The following is a 13,741-nucleotide window of genomic DNA, read 5'->3' as shown; positions in this document are numbered from 1 at the left end:
GAGTCCTAATCAACTTCATGGCAACAGCTGTTTTGTTTGTTTGTTTGTTCTTTTTACTTAACTGCCTAATGACGTGGATTTTAAAAGCCCCAAATGTAATTCAAATATTTCTTGGGAAGACATTCTGGCAACTCCATAAACCTCATCTCAAAACACAGGCAAAATTTAAGAGCATCGAGAGGATAAAAATTTTTCTCCAAAGAAGAGTGATGGTCAAATGCACGAATATAAAACATATGTGAACACATGAGATGAACCACCCGTCTGTCATTTTGTCCTACTGTGGTGGCTTGCCTGTCTTTGTGATACTGGAAGCTATGCCCCCAGTATCTCAAATACTAGCAGGGCCACCAACCATGGTGGACAGGTTTCAGCAGAGCTTCCAGACTAAGACAGACTAGGAAGAATGGCCTGGCAAACTACTAAACTAAGATTAAGAAGAAAGGCCTGGCAAGCTACTTCCAAAAATTAGCCAGTGCAAACCCTGTGGATCACAACAGAACATCATCTGATACAGTGCTGGGAGATGAGCCTCCCAGACTGAAAGGCCTGCAGGACTCACAGTTGTCACGACGATGAACTTGAGCGTACCAACAATCGTGAAGATGGCGCAGGGCCGAGCCATGTTTCATTGTTTTACACGTGGCGTCGCCATGAGTCGGAGGAGCCAACGTGATGGCAACTAACAACAACAAACACACAAGAACCCCAAGTCTCAAGTTTCTCTTGCCTTCAAATAAATTTTTCACCACAAACAAAAAAGGAACCAAAGAGGAGAAATGACATCCTCACAGTCTGACGCCCAAGGTGGCAGGGGTCGTTTGGTGGTAGAATCTCATCTCCCATGCAGGAGACCTAGGTCCAGTCCTGGCCAATGCACCTCGTGTGCGGCCACCACCCGGCGGCTGTCAGTGGAGGCTTGAGTATTGCTAGGATGCTGAGCAGTGGAGCTTCCAGATTGAGACAGACTAGGAAGAAAGGCCCGGTGACCTGCTTCCAGAGGTCGGCCAAAGAAAACCCAGTGGATCGCAGCAGTCTGAGCGGCAGTCGATTACGGAGCTGGCATAGGACCAGGCAGGGTTCTGTTCTGTTGTGCAGGGGGCCACCTTAAGTCAAGGCTGACTCAATGGTAGCTAATCCTCACATTTCAGATTCTGACCCCTCCCACCGTCCTGCCTCCTCCTGTGGCTGCGCAGACGTGCCTCTTAGCAGAGCCGCTCAAACACTGACATCCTGTAAGGCAGGTGCTCAGGGACGGGAGCCGGTGTCCCGCCTCAGCAGTGCCAAATGCCTCACCGCCCAGTGCAGGGATCCAGCTTCATGGTTGCCTCGGGATTGCCTTGAAGAGCAGAAGGCCTGGTTGAGGGTAGGAAGACAAGGGGCCTGGGTTTGAACCCCCCTCCCTGCCCCATGAACCTCATTGATTTTGTTTTTGGTGCTCAGCATGGGATGTGCATGTCAGAGAGAGAGGGGCAGGCCAGGTGGGTGGCACAGAGTGACTCCCCTGCCTGCTGAGCTATAATCCAACGATGCTGCCGATTTCCCTCTCAGAAGTTTGAGTCAAAGGCCAAGTGTGGCCAAAAGAGTCACGTCATGGCACGGATGGCAGAATCACGTCACGGCGCGGATGGCAGTGTCACATCCCAGCATAGATGGCAGAGTCATGTCACAGCGCTGACAGCAGACTTAAGTCACAGCACAGATCAAACACCCCCCAGGCAGCAGCCAGCATTGTGGGTGCTGGGCATCTGGTCCACCCTAGGTGAGCAGGGCCTACCACGGCAGCACCTCTGACACCTGGTACCACGTGAGCATCAGCGTGGGCACCAGCAGAGCAAATGAGGGGCTATGCACCGAGATGTGTGCAGGGGTCTAGAATCATTAAATTCCTACGTGTCCCCTCACGAATCCAGTCACTATTTTAACGCATGGTAGCTCCACCCTCCCCTTCTATCCACGGACCCCTGGGAAGAGGCATCTGCCCACCAGGCAGCTTGCCCAAGTGGCGCCACTTTCCTGAAACGACAGGTTGGGGTCCCATTATCATGGCGGGAATGGCAGGGTTGCCAGTCTCATTGTCCTAAGGTGGTGTGGCTGTGGGGGTGGGGAGATAAGCACCCCTACTCACTGTCAGTGAGAGAGCGTGTCGATGGGACTATTTTGGGGGTTCAGGAATTGTTCTGCTTGATTGCATTTTTTTTTGTTTTTAACTTTGCAGAGCAGTTGGGCGATGTCATTTAGAAATAACAATGTGTGTATCCGATGACCCAACAATCTCGTTTCTAGGCAATCTGTTCTACCAAAATAACAGCACAAACGAGCAAAGGTACGTGTGTATGGGTGGTCATCAGGAATAACAGTGAGAACCTGGGAACAGCCTGGCTGTCCCCCATGAGGGGTCTGTTTAGTTCGGGCGCCTGCATATAACAGTGCCGTCAGTGCAGACGATACCAGGGCTAGTGCAGATCTAAACACAATGTTGCAGAGACACCCAGGACAGTTAGCAGCTTTACCAGAGGTGTCGGCGCACACACTAACTGCACGTGTTTAGTGTGTGATTGAGACACATCGACACGTGCACACAAAGCACCGCAGCCACAATCACGCTGGCGGGGGCTCCTGGTACCACAAGCTTCCTGCCTCCCTTTGCAGTCCCGCTCTCCCACTCCTCGCCCCTCCCTCCCCAGGCAACCCCCGATCTGCTTCCTGTCACTGTAGATTAGTAGTCATTTTCAGGAGTTTTACGTAAATAGAATCATACAGTATGGCTTTCTCTCTGGCTTCTTCCACTCAGCACGATTATTCTGAGGTTCATCCAAACCGTCTGAGATTCATTCAACTGTCGTCGCGGGTGTCGCTAGTTAATTCTTTTTATCGCTGATTAGGAACTCATGGTTTGGGTGTGTTGTTGCTGTTGTGTGCCGTGGGGTCTATTCCTGCCCCCAGCAGCCCCGTGTGACAGAGTAGAACTGCCCCATCGGGTTTTCTAGCCTGCAACCTTTAAAAGAACAGATCTCCAGGTCTTTCTTCTGCAGGGACACTGGGAGGGTTTAGACTTCAGACATCTCAGTGAGCAGATGAGCGCTTAACTGCTGTGCCACCAGGGCTCCTGTGGTATGGATGTGCAACAATGTTTTTACTAATTCGCTTGTTGATGGGCAGTTGGGTTGCTTAGTTTGGGGCTAATGCAAATAAGAGGGCTGTGAACACTCATGTCCGAGTTTCCACACGGGCAGGGGCTTTCTTTCCTAACAAATACCTCGAAATGAAATGTCCAGTTCTGCGGTGGTATTTTCGTTGCACGGTTTTTCTATAGTGTTTTCTAGGCTGTAATCTTTAGGGGAGCAGATCACCAGGTCTTTCTCCCTCGGAGCTGCTGGTGAGTTTGAACCACTGACCTTTCTGTTAGCAGCTGAGTGCTTAACCACTGCGCCACTAGGGCTCCCTCCTTATGGTACATGTAGATTTAGCTTTTTAAACTGCTCTCCAAAGTGACTGCACCATTTTACATTCCTACCAGAAGTGTATGACCATTCAGGACGTGTTTTTAAGGGAAATCAAATAAAAGTAAATACCTAAAGGATACATACGGCACTGTTTCAATCTAGCACACAAACACACGGAAGGTATCTGTGTGTTGTACTCCTGTTGTGGAAGAGTCTTCATCAAACTCTTAGTGACGCCTACCTCCTGGAGGTTCAGTTGAGATTTTGAATTTTTACTGAAGTTTTGGAGTAATTTTCAAACGTGTGTTAGTTTTACAGGTTAAAAAATATATATTTTATAGATATCAGAGTGCATGTAAGAATTAAAAATTGACTCCATCTCTCTCAGCCTTTGTCTAGTGAATGCTGAGACCTGATCCAACGGTGTCTCCATTTTGATTCATCCAAGTCTTCATCTCTAGTTCCGGGCCCCTGTCTCTAAGTTGCTGTCTACAGTGTCACTGTGGGACTTCCAGGTGAGAGCTGACTGTGCCATCAGGCTTGGAGATTTCCAGGCTAAGGGGGAATGGCATTGGGCACTCAGGCATCCCTGATTCTGGGGTCTGCTCAGCCCAGGACTAGGTGCACTCTGTCACCCTCTCCACTCTGTCACCTGCTCCGTAGAATGAAGGAATATCTTAGAAGTCTATTCCAGTTGTAGAAACCATTTGCCATATTCTTCCTTTGGGAGGATAATTGTGTTATGTGTGCGTAGTGTTTACATGAAACTGTTGTGTTCAGGTTTGTCAGGCAACTGTTGATTTCACAACTGGCACTTCATAAGATTAAAAAGTAAAAGAAGAAAGGTCTAGAACATTCAGATTGCTGGCTGTGCCTTAAACAATGGCCTGAGAGCCTCTGCCAAATGCCATCATCCCCACACTTTGGAATGATCAGCAAATGTGCATTTTGGAAAGGCCAATGTTTGAGAGAATGCAGGAGAAGCCCTGGGAAAATGCTGCTAACAGGCTGTCCATAGGTGAAGACTCTGAAGGGGCATCTCTTTTAGGGTCTACACCCCAACTCCTGGTGCCCCAGGAAGCTTACTGGACCAGAAACTCAGAGTCAAGATGAAGCACTCAAAAGAGTGAGAGAAATCCACAGGATAGAGCCTAAGGACATACACACCAGCTACAGGGCACTTCTTCCCTCCTAAACACCATAAGAATCTGCTAATCTCTCTCCGGTTCGCCTCAGCCCTCAGGAGGGAACCCTCCTTCCAAGAAGCAGAACATCACCAGGGCGAGGGACCACACTGCTCTTGCTTCAGAAGGCATCCCTATGACTGTGGGCCTGCGCTCTAGGCTGAAAGCAGAGAAAGTTACCAAAATGATCTTCGTTTTCTCTCATTCATTCAGCTAAATATGAATCAAGGTAACATTGACTTAAAGTTACCATTAACTAAAAAGTAACAGTTGCCCCTAATTGTAATATAAAATTGAAACACCATTTTTTTAAACAATTTTATTGTGCTTTAGGTGAATGTTTACAGCTCAAATTAGCTTGTCATTCAAAAATTTATACACAAATGTTTTCGTGACATAGGTTGCAACCCCCGCAATGTCAGCACTCTCTCCCTTTCCACCCAAGTTCCCTGTGTCCATTCATCCAGGATTCCTGTCTCTTCCTGCCTTCTCGTCTTGCTTTTGGGCATGAGTAGCCCATTTGTTCTCCTGTGTTTGAACTAAGAAGCATGTTCGTCACATGTGTTATTGTTTGTTTTACAGGCCTGTCTAATCTTTGGCTGAAAGGTGGGCTTTGAGAGTGGCTCCAGTTCTGAGTCAGTAGGGTGTCTGGGGGCCATAGTCTCAGGTGAGACATCATTTTATACCAGGTTTTTGTTTTTTTTTTTTAAAGTAGGTATGCAACTTACATTTTGACTTCTGTGAATTAGTGAAACTCTCTGGACCTCAGTTTTCTCATCTGTAAAACAAACGTAACAGCACCTACCTCATAGGCTTTGCATGTGCTAAATTACTTAACACCTATACAGTGCTTAAAAATAGGGCAATGGAAATGTTGACTCTTGCTGTTAGGTGCCCTCAAGTCATTTCCCACTCACAGCAACCCTATGGACAACAGAACGAAACACTGCCCGGTCCTGCGCCATCCTAAAAATCCTTATTATGCTTGAGTCCATTGTTGCAGCCCCGGTGTCAAGGCATCTTGTTGAGGGTCTTCCTCTTTTTCACTGGCCCTCTACTTACTTTACCAAGCATGATGTCCTTCTCCAGGGGCTGATCTCTCCTGATAACATGTTCGAACTGTGTGAGAAGTAGTCTTGCTTCTAAGGAGCATTCTGGTTGTACGTCTTTCAAGACAGATTTGTTTATTCTTTTGGCAGTCCATGGTATATTCAATATTCTTCGCCAAAAGCACAATTCAAAGGTGTCGATTCTTCTTTGTTCTTCCTTATTCACCGTCCAGCTTTCGCATGCATATGATGTGATTGAAAACACCATGACTTGGGTCAGGCACACCTTAGTCTTCAAGGTGATGTCTTTGCTTTTTAACACTTTAAAGAGGTCTTTTGCAGCAGATTTGCCCACTGAAATGCATTTTTTGCTTTCTTGACTGCTGCGTCCATGGGAGTTGATTGTGGATCCAGGTAAAATGAAATCCTTGACAACTTCAATCTTTTCTCTGTTTATCATGATGTTGCTTATTGGTCCAGTTGTGAGGATTTTTGTTTTCTTTCATGTTGAGGTGCAACCCATACCGAAGGCCGTAGCCTTTGATCTTCATCCATAAGTGCTTCAAGTCCTCTTCATTTTTAGTGAGAAGTTTGTGTCATCTGCATAACGCAGATTGCTAATGAGCCTTCCTCCAATCCTGATGCCCGACTCTTCTGCATATAGTCCAGCTTTTTGGATTATTTGTCAGCATACAGTTTGAATAGGTGTGGTGAAAGGACACAACCCTGATGCACACCTTTCCCGACTTTAAACCATGCAGTCTCCCTTTGTTCTGCTCAAATGACTCTTAGCACTTGTATTAAACCAAACAAGCCAGTTGCCATCAAGTCGTCTCCAACTCACGGTGACCCCATGTGTGTCACAGTAGAATTGTGTTCCGTAGGGTTTTCAGTGGTTGTAATATTACAGATATGAATTGCCAGGCCTTTCTTCTGAGGCACTTCTGGGAGGATTCAAACCACTGACTTTGGGTTAGCAGCCAAGCTCTTAACTGTTTGCATGGCCTAGGGTCTCTCTAAAATGTGACCCCCTTTTCCTGTTGCTTATTTACTCACTCGCTCAGTCTTTTATTCGTTTATTTGAGCCATAGTTACTGAGTGTCTGCCCTAAAGAGGTGGGTGCAAAGGCTCAGCTAGTTACTGAGGCTGCTGAGTAAGCAAAATAGACTCAGGCACTGCCCTTTAAGAGCTCAGAGTCGGGGAGAAGAGAGGGGCCCCGAGGGGAAGTGAAGCCAGTGGGGCTCGGTAAAAGTACTACCCTGGGAACAGCGGTGGGAAGCAAAAGGACACGCAAGCTGGCAAAGGTGTGAAGCCGTGAGGGCATGACTAGGGTTGCATTTCAGAAGGAGCACTTGGCAGCAGACTGGGGGCCTGCTTCATGGGAAGCAATTTCAGGTGGTGGTAGGGTTCTAATGGAAAGATGCTGGTGCCTTGGAAGGAGCCTGGTGAGTAGGTGTGGGGTGAGCAGGTGTGGGGTGAGCCGGTGTGGGGTGAGTAGGTGTGGGGTGAGTAGGTGTGGGGTGAGTAGGTGTGGTGAACATTTCAGAGGACGAGGTGTGACGATGAGCTGGGGCTGCATCTGGAATGGCTCCTAGGTTTCCAGCTTTACACCGAGCGGAACCCAACACTGGCCAGGGAGCAGAAGCTGGAGATGTGGCCTTTCTGGAAGGAGAATGGCCTTGAGCCTTTACAGATGCCTGCCAAAGGCTCTTTCCTAAAGAAACAAATAGCTTTGAGGTTTTTAACAAGTTACCTAAGCACTGTTGAGTGTAATAGCAGTAGCCACACGCGATGGCTGTAGAGGCTGTCATGTGTGTGAAAAGAGAAATTCATGATCATCCATCATGGTCATCCCAGTTTAGGAGACTCCAAGAGAGTAAGAAAGTGAACACTGTGATTTGACTAGAAGAAGTGGAACCCAAACTTGAACCCAGATCGATCTGATTCCAGAAGTGATTTCCATCCTAAGGGCACCTTGCAGGTTTCTGGAGAATCTTCTATGAAGATCGTAGGAAAGAAGCCCTGGAAGTAATGAAAAGGCGAGATAATGTCTTGCAGATTTCAACTCTGAGATACAATTGGTAGGTGCTCTGAGGCTTGGCAGGGAGCCTGACAGTTCCGTAGAAGATGCAGCAGCCAGATAGCTAGATAAGATCAAGCTTCTATAATGGAAATTTTGTTCCCTGAGAAAGAGTAAAATGCAATCCAAGCCAAGTGGAGTTGGAAACTTCAGATTTTGCTTCGGAAATGGAGAGAGCCGGAGAGTGCATTGTCATGATTACAGCAAGAAGTGGACAGCTGCAAACCACTGGCCCTTCACAGGACTGAGGTTGCAGAGCAAACAACAAACCCCAAATCTGGAGAAATAACAGGTGTTTGCAGGGAGAAAGAGGACCGAACATTTGCTTACATGGGGCAGAAGCTGTCTGATAGCAAACATGTTGGTAAAAAAAAAAAATTAGGTAAAAATATTAACAGACACGTAACAGCCAAGCAGGGGTACGTGGGGAGTGCACACTCTTACAACACATGTTGTACATTTGTAACATACAGAAAAGTGGAATACCTGACAACAATGGCACAAAGAAGAGAAGGACAGACTTAGAAATACACTTACACTACATGTGAACAAGTATGATAGGATTTGAAGGTGATCTCAGATTGTTCAAAATGCGTATTTTAAGTCCCAGGGCACCCACTTAAAATGTCTAAGAGGTATACACAATTAGTCAATGAAGAGATAAAGTGGGGTCACAGACATGGCCAATTAAACCTACAGAAAGAATAAAAGAGGAGGGAAAATAAACAAAGGAAGCAAGTAGAAGACAATTGGCAAAATGGTAGCTTTAACTCGACTATATCATAATTTTAAATGTGGGTGGTCTAAACGCAACAGTTAAAAAACAGGTTGCCATACTGGATATTAAAAAAAAGACCCAACTGTATGCTGTGTATAAAAAAACCTATTTTAAATATATGATACATTAAAAGGATAGAGAATAACATACCACGCAAACACTAACAAAAGAAAGCTGGAATAGCGATATCAACTTCCTAAAAGACAAAATTTAAAATAAGGGATGAGGACATTAAAAACCAAGCCCAGTCTGTGGCTACCAGACTGCCTCCGACTCACGGCGACTCCGTGGGTTACAGGGTGGACCTGCGCCGCAGGATCTGACTCACGGCGACTCCGTGGGTTACAGGGTGGAACTGCGCCTCAGGATCTGACTCACGGCGACTCCGTGGGTTACAGGGTGGAACTGCGCCGCAGGATCTGACTCACGGCGACTCCGTGGGTTACAGGGTGGACCTGCGCCGCAGGATCTGACTCACGGCGACTCCGTGGGTTACAGGGTGGAACTGCGCCTCAGGATCTGACTCACGGCGACTCCGTGGGTTACAGGGTGGAACTGCGCCTCAGGATCTGACTCACGGCGACTCCGTGGGTTACAGGGTGGAACTGCGCCGCAGGATCTGACTCACGGCGACTCCGTGGGTTACAGGGTGGACCTGCGCCGCAGGATCTGACTCACGGCGACTCCGTGGGTTACAGGGTGGACCTGCGCCGCAGGATCTGACTCACGGCGACTCCGTGGGTTACAGGGTGGAACTGCGCCGCAGGATCTGACTCACGGCGACTCCGTGGGTTACAGGGTGGACCTGCGCCGCAGGATCTGACTCACGGCGACTCCGTGGGTTACAGGGTGGAACTGCGCCGCAGGATCTGACTCACGGCGACTCCGTGGGTTACAGGGTGGAACTGCGCTCCAGGATCTGACTCACGGCGACTCCGTGGGTTACAGGGTGGACCTGCGCCGCAGGATGTTGTTGGCTGTAATCTTCATGGAAGCAGATTGCTAGGCCTTTCTTTTGCCAAGCTGCTGGGTGGAGTCAAATTGCCAACCTTCAGGTTAGCACGTGAGCACTTAACCAATGTGCCACCAGGGCTCCTCAGGAAGGACCTTATGTAATGATAAAGAAGTCAATTCTCCAAGAAGAGATAATACTCTTAAACATATGTGCACCTAACCAACACCATAGCTTCAAAATACACAAAGCAAAAAATTACAGACCTGTAAGGAGACATTCAATCACACACTCACACTCACCCCTCCACTCACTAACCCACACACAGTCACACTGACACGCTCACACTCACACAGTTACTAAAACACACTCACATTCACTCACACACATGCACTCACTCACACACATACTTACACACACAGATACTAACACGCACTCACATGCATTTACACACACACTCACAGGTACCAACACACACATTGACACACACACTCTCACTCACATATTGACACAGTCACATACACACACTGACACACACCAATATACACAGTCACACGCACACTCACAGTGACATACTCACACACATTGACACATACCAACACACACACACTCTCACTTGCTCACACACTGACACAGTCACACACACTGACACTCAAACACCAACATACACAGTCGCACACACACTCACAGTGACATACTCACACACATTGACACTCACATACCAACACACACTCTCACTTGCTCACATACTGACACAGTCACACCCACACACACCAGTACATGCAGTCACACGCACACCAGTACACACAGTCACACACACAAACTGATACTCACTCACACCTTCCATCACACTGTTACTCCAGTTCTGTTTCCTTCAGGGCTCTCATGCCCTTGTTCATGAACATGTTCGTTCTCTCTGCCTGTTGACCCCTTCCTTGTCTGAGTCCTTCTCTATAACCTCAGGTCTGGGGGGCCAGGCTTGTTGCTCACTGCCGTCCCCACCACAGTGTCTGGCATAGTGCAGGGGCCCCATAAACACTTGGTTTTGAATAACAGAGGGTGGAAGCCTAGGATAAGGAATGGAAAGGAAAAGAACAAAGAAAAGAGGGGAGAGGATGTGGATGAGAAAGACACCATCTTTGTTGACTAGGGCAAGTGCCAGGCTCGGAGCTAGGCTAGCGGATGGCGCTCTCAGCTTCTGTCTTGTGACTGCCTTTCCCCAGGTCATCACACCACGGGTTCCCCAGCAGGCTGCCTGGTTAGGACAGAACCCTACCTAACTCTGAGTAGACACAGAGCTTTCTCCACACCCAGTTGCCATCTAGGTAACTACCCACAATGGCTCCTCTCACAAGTCAAGGAAGTGTTTCCATGGTGATCTTCTGATAAGTAACTCCTTGGCAGGGGTCCAAGGTAGGCCGGCATTCCCTAGCTTAAGCACCTCCAGGGGTCCTTCCTGCCCCAGGCCATTCATTTTTGAAAGGTAACTTGTATGTTAAGTTCTCAGAAGGGTCATTTCTTCCCCCTTTTGACCTGGGGACTCACTCGCCCATAGATTGTCGTTAGCTGCCCACCAGTCACAACGACTCCATTTGTAATGGAGGGAAACACTGCCCAGTCCTGTGCCATCCCAACGGCCAGTTGCGGATTGGACTATCATGATCCACAGGGTTTTCATCAGCTGATCTTTGGAACTAAATCGCCAGGCCTTTCTTCCTAGTCCATCTTAGTCTGGAAGCTCTGCTGAAACCAGTTCAGCATTCCAGCAACACGCAAGCCTCCACCGACGGATGGGCAGTGGCTTGGCATGAGGTGCATTGGCCAGGGATGGAACCGGGGTCTCCCACATGGAAGGCAAGAATTCTACCCCTGACCCACCACGGCCTCATTCCCAACAGACAGGTGCCATCAAAACCTCCTCTTCTCCAAGCAGGAGAAGCTCTTCCTTCAATCAGTCTGCTGTGAGCTTTACCGACGGCCTCAGGTCTGTTGTGAGAACCCGGAGAGAAACCCAGAGGAAGGAAGAAGGGACAGCCCATTCAGCCACTTTCATCCTTGGCCATCTGCGTAGTTTGGAAATGTAGAAATGACAAATCCCTTCTATGAAGAAAAAGGGATTGCGTGGCAGAGCACTGCAGGCCGACGTATTTTTTAAAGGTATCTTATGTGTCGGGTGGGGGTGTTCCGAGCCAACGTTCTGAAATGCATTGTTTAGCTTCTTTACACTGAGGCAAAACACTTACGGAAGAGACAATGACAGCGCGCTGTGGAAACAATGATGATAAATTCTAAATAGATGTAATTACCCTGTGGCCTGGATAGGGACCTGCACACAACTAATATTGAAATTTGGCAAATGTGCTACCAGAAGAAACATATAATTTATCAAGTAAAGAAATTTTAGGGGAGGGGCCATTTGTCAGCACTGCAGAAAACGTTTTCTGAACTAGACATTGAATCCCATCCTCGATAAAATGCAAAGATGAAGGGATTGTATAACGCTGGGCTTATGGAAACCACAGTTCTGTTTTCACCCCTTACAGCCCCGTTCTAAGGAACCGTGGCTGGGCGGTAGTTAAAGCGCTCGGCTGCTAAACGAAAGGCCTGAGGTTTGAACCCACCAGCAACTCTGTGGGAGAAAGATGAGGCAGTCTGCTCCCCTAAAGTTTATAGCCTCGGGAACCTTATGGGGCAGTTCTGCCCTGTCCTGTGGGATTGCTGTGAGTCAGAATCGGCTCGGCAGCAACGGGTTTGGTGTTTCTGGTTTCAGCCCCAGTTCTGGTGTGACACGGAACAGAATTCTGCAGATTCAGCTGGGAACATGTGTTCCGGAGGAAGCAGACCTGTGGTAGCGACGGCACGGGCAAGCTGCTGCACTTCTCCTGGCCCAGGAATTAAGGAAGTTCTGGTGTGGAGAGGAGCTGGTATGGTCCGCTTGTTTGTATCTGAAGAGAAGCGTGGCCAGACCCTAGCGTGCTGGGCCAGGTACCGACTTGAAGCAGCGGGTTAGGTTTGGAGACATCAGCAGAGCTGAGCAAACTCCCCCAGCCACCTATTCTTGAAGGGAGGTGTTCAGGGTTGATGAAGAGCAGGAGGTCAGGAACATGCCTTGGAATTAGACCTTCCTGTTCCGTCCTGGAGTCTCTCGAGTGGTGCAAACTGTAACACGATCAGCTGCTAACCGAAATGTTGGAGGTTTGAGTCTACGCAGAGGCACCTCAGAAGAAAGGCTGGTCATCTACTTCTGAAAACCAGCCATTGAAAACCCCATGGAGCACAGTTCCAGTCAGACTCTCATGGGGTCGTCATAAATCAGGGTTGTGTTAACAGCAACTGGTGCTAGTTGTTTTGTCCCTTGGTTTTGCCACTTCCTGTGGCAACTTAACAAGCTTCCAAACCATTCGGAGCCCCTGTCTCCTCATCCCTGTAAGGCAGATGGCCATGGCCAAGGGTTAAAGATGACATAACATTAGCAAATTACCTGGTGCATTGCTGTTCTTGTTGTCGTGTGCCATTGAGTTAATTGTGATTCATAATGACCTCATATGACAGAGTAGAACTGCCCCAGAGGATTTCCTAGGCTGTAATCTTTATGGAAACAGATTATCAGGTCTTTTCTCCCATGAAGGGTCTGGTGGGTTCCAACTGCCAACCTTTTGCTTAGCAGCCAAGCACTTAACCAGGGCTCCTGTCTGGCTCTCCGTGGAGACAAGTGAAGCTTTGATTCTCAGATCCCTGTCAGATAGTCTAGCACTTCCTGAATGAAGCAGAAACTAAACCAATGCTAACATTCAATCAAAATAGTAGGCATCCAATGGGCTTTAATGTTCCATTACCAAGTTGAAAAGAAATGGCCCAGCAGTTCAAACTACCTTGGACTCTGCTCCTGATGGGTGTATTCAAATGAGACTGAAGGATGTCCACAAAAAGACTTCTAGTGTTTAAACTTTGACCTATAAACCTTTAAGAAAATTAATCTCCCTGAGTCAGTTTTTACCCATTTCCATCAGAGGGATCACAAAACCACGCAGCTTGGCAGCTCTGGAGTGATGGCCAGGATTGAGGCTGATGTGTCTGGTGTCCCGGAGACCAGCTACCTCCAGCATGTTTACGGCCCCCATATGTATGTGCATCAGGGAGCCGGGCTTACTCAGCTTCCTTTGGCTCTCTCCACAGCAAAAGAAGTTATTCCAAGAGGCAGCCCCTCCCCCCCAAAAGCAGCTGTTTTATTTCTGATTGACTCTTTTTTGAG

The sequence above is a fragment of the Elephas maximus genome, chromosome 25 (genome assembly GCF_024166365.1).
Source record: "Elephas maximus indicus isolate mEleMax1 chromosome 25, mEleMax1 primary haplotype, whole genome shotgun sequence".
Taxonomy (NCBI): Eukaryota; Metazoa; Chordata; class Mammalia; order Proboscidea; family Elephantidae; genus Elephas; species Elephas maximus.
Note: the sequence above shows the minus strand (reverse complement) of the source record.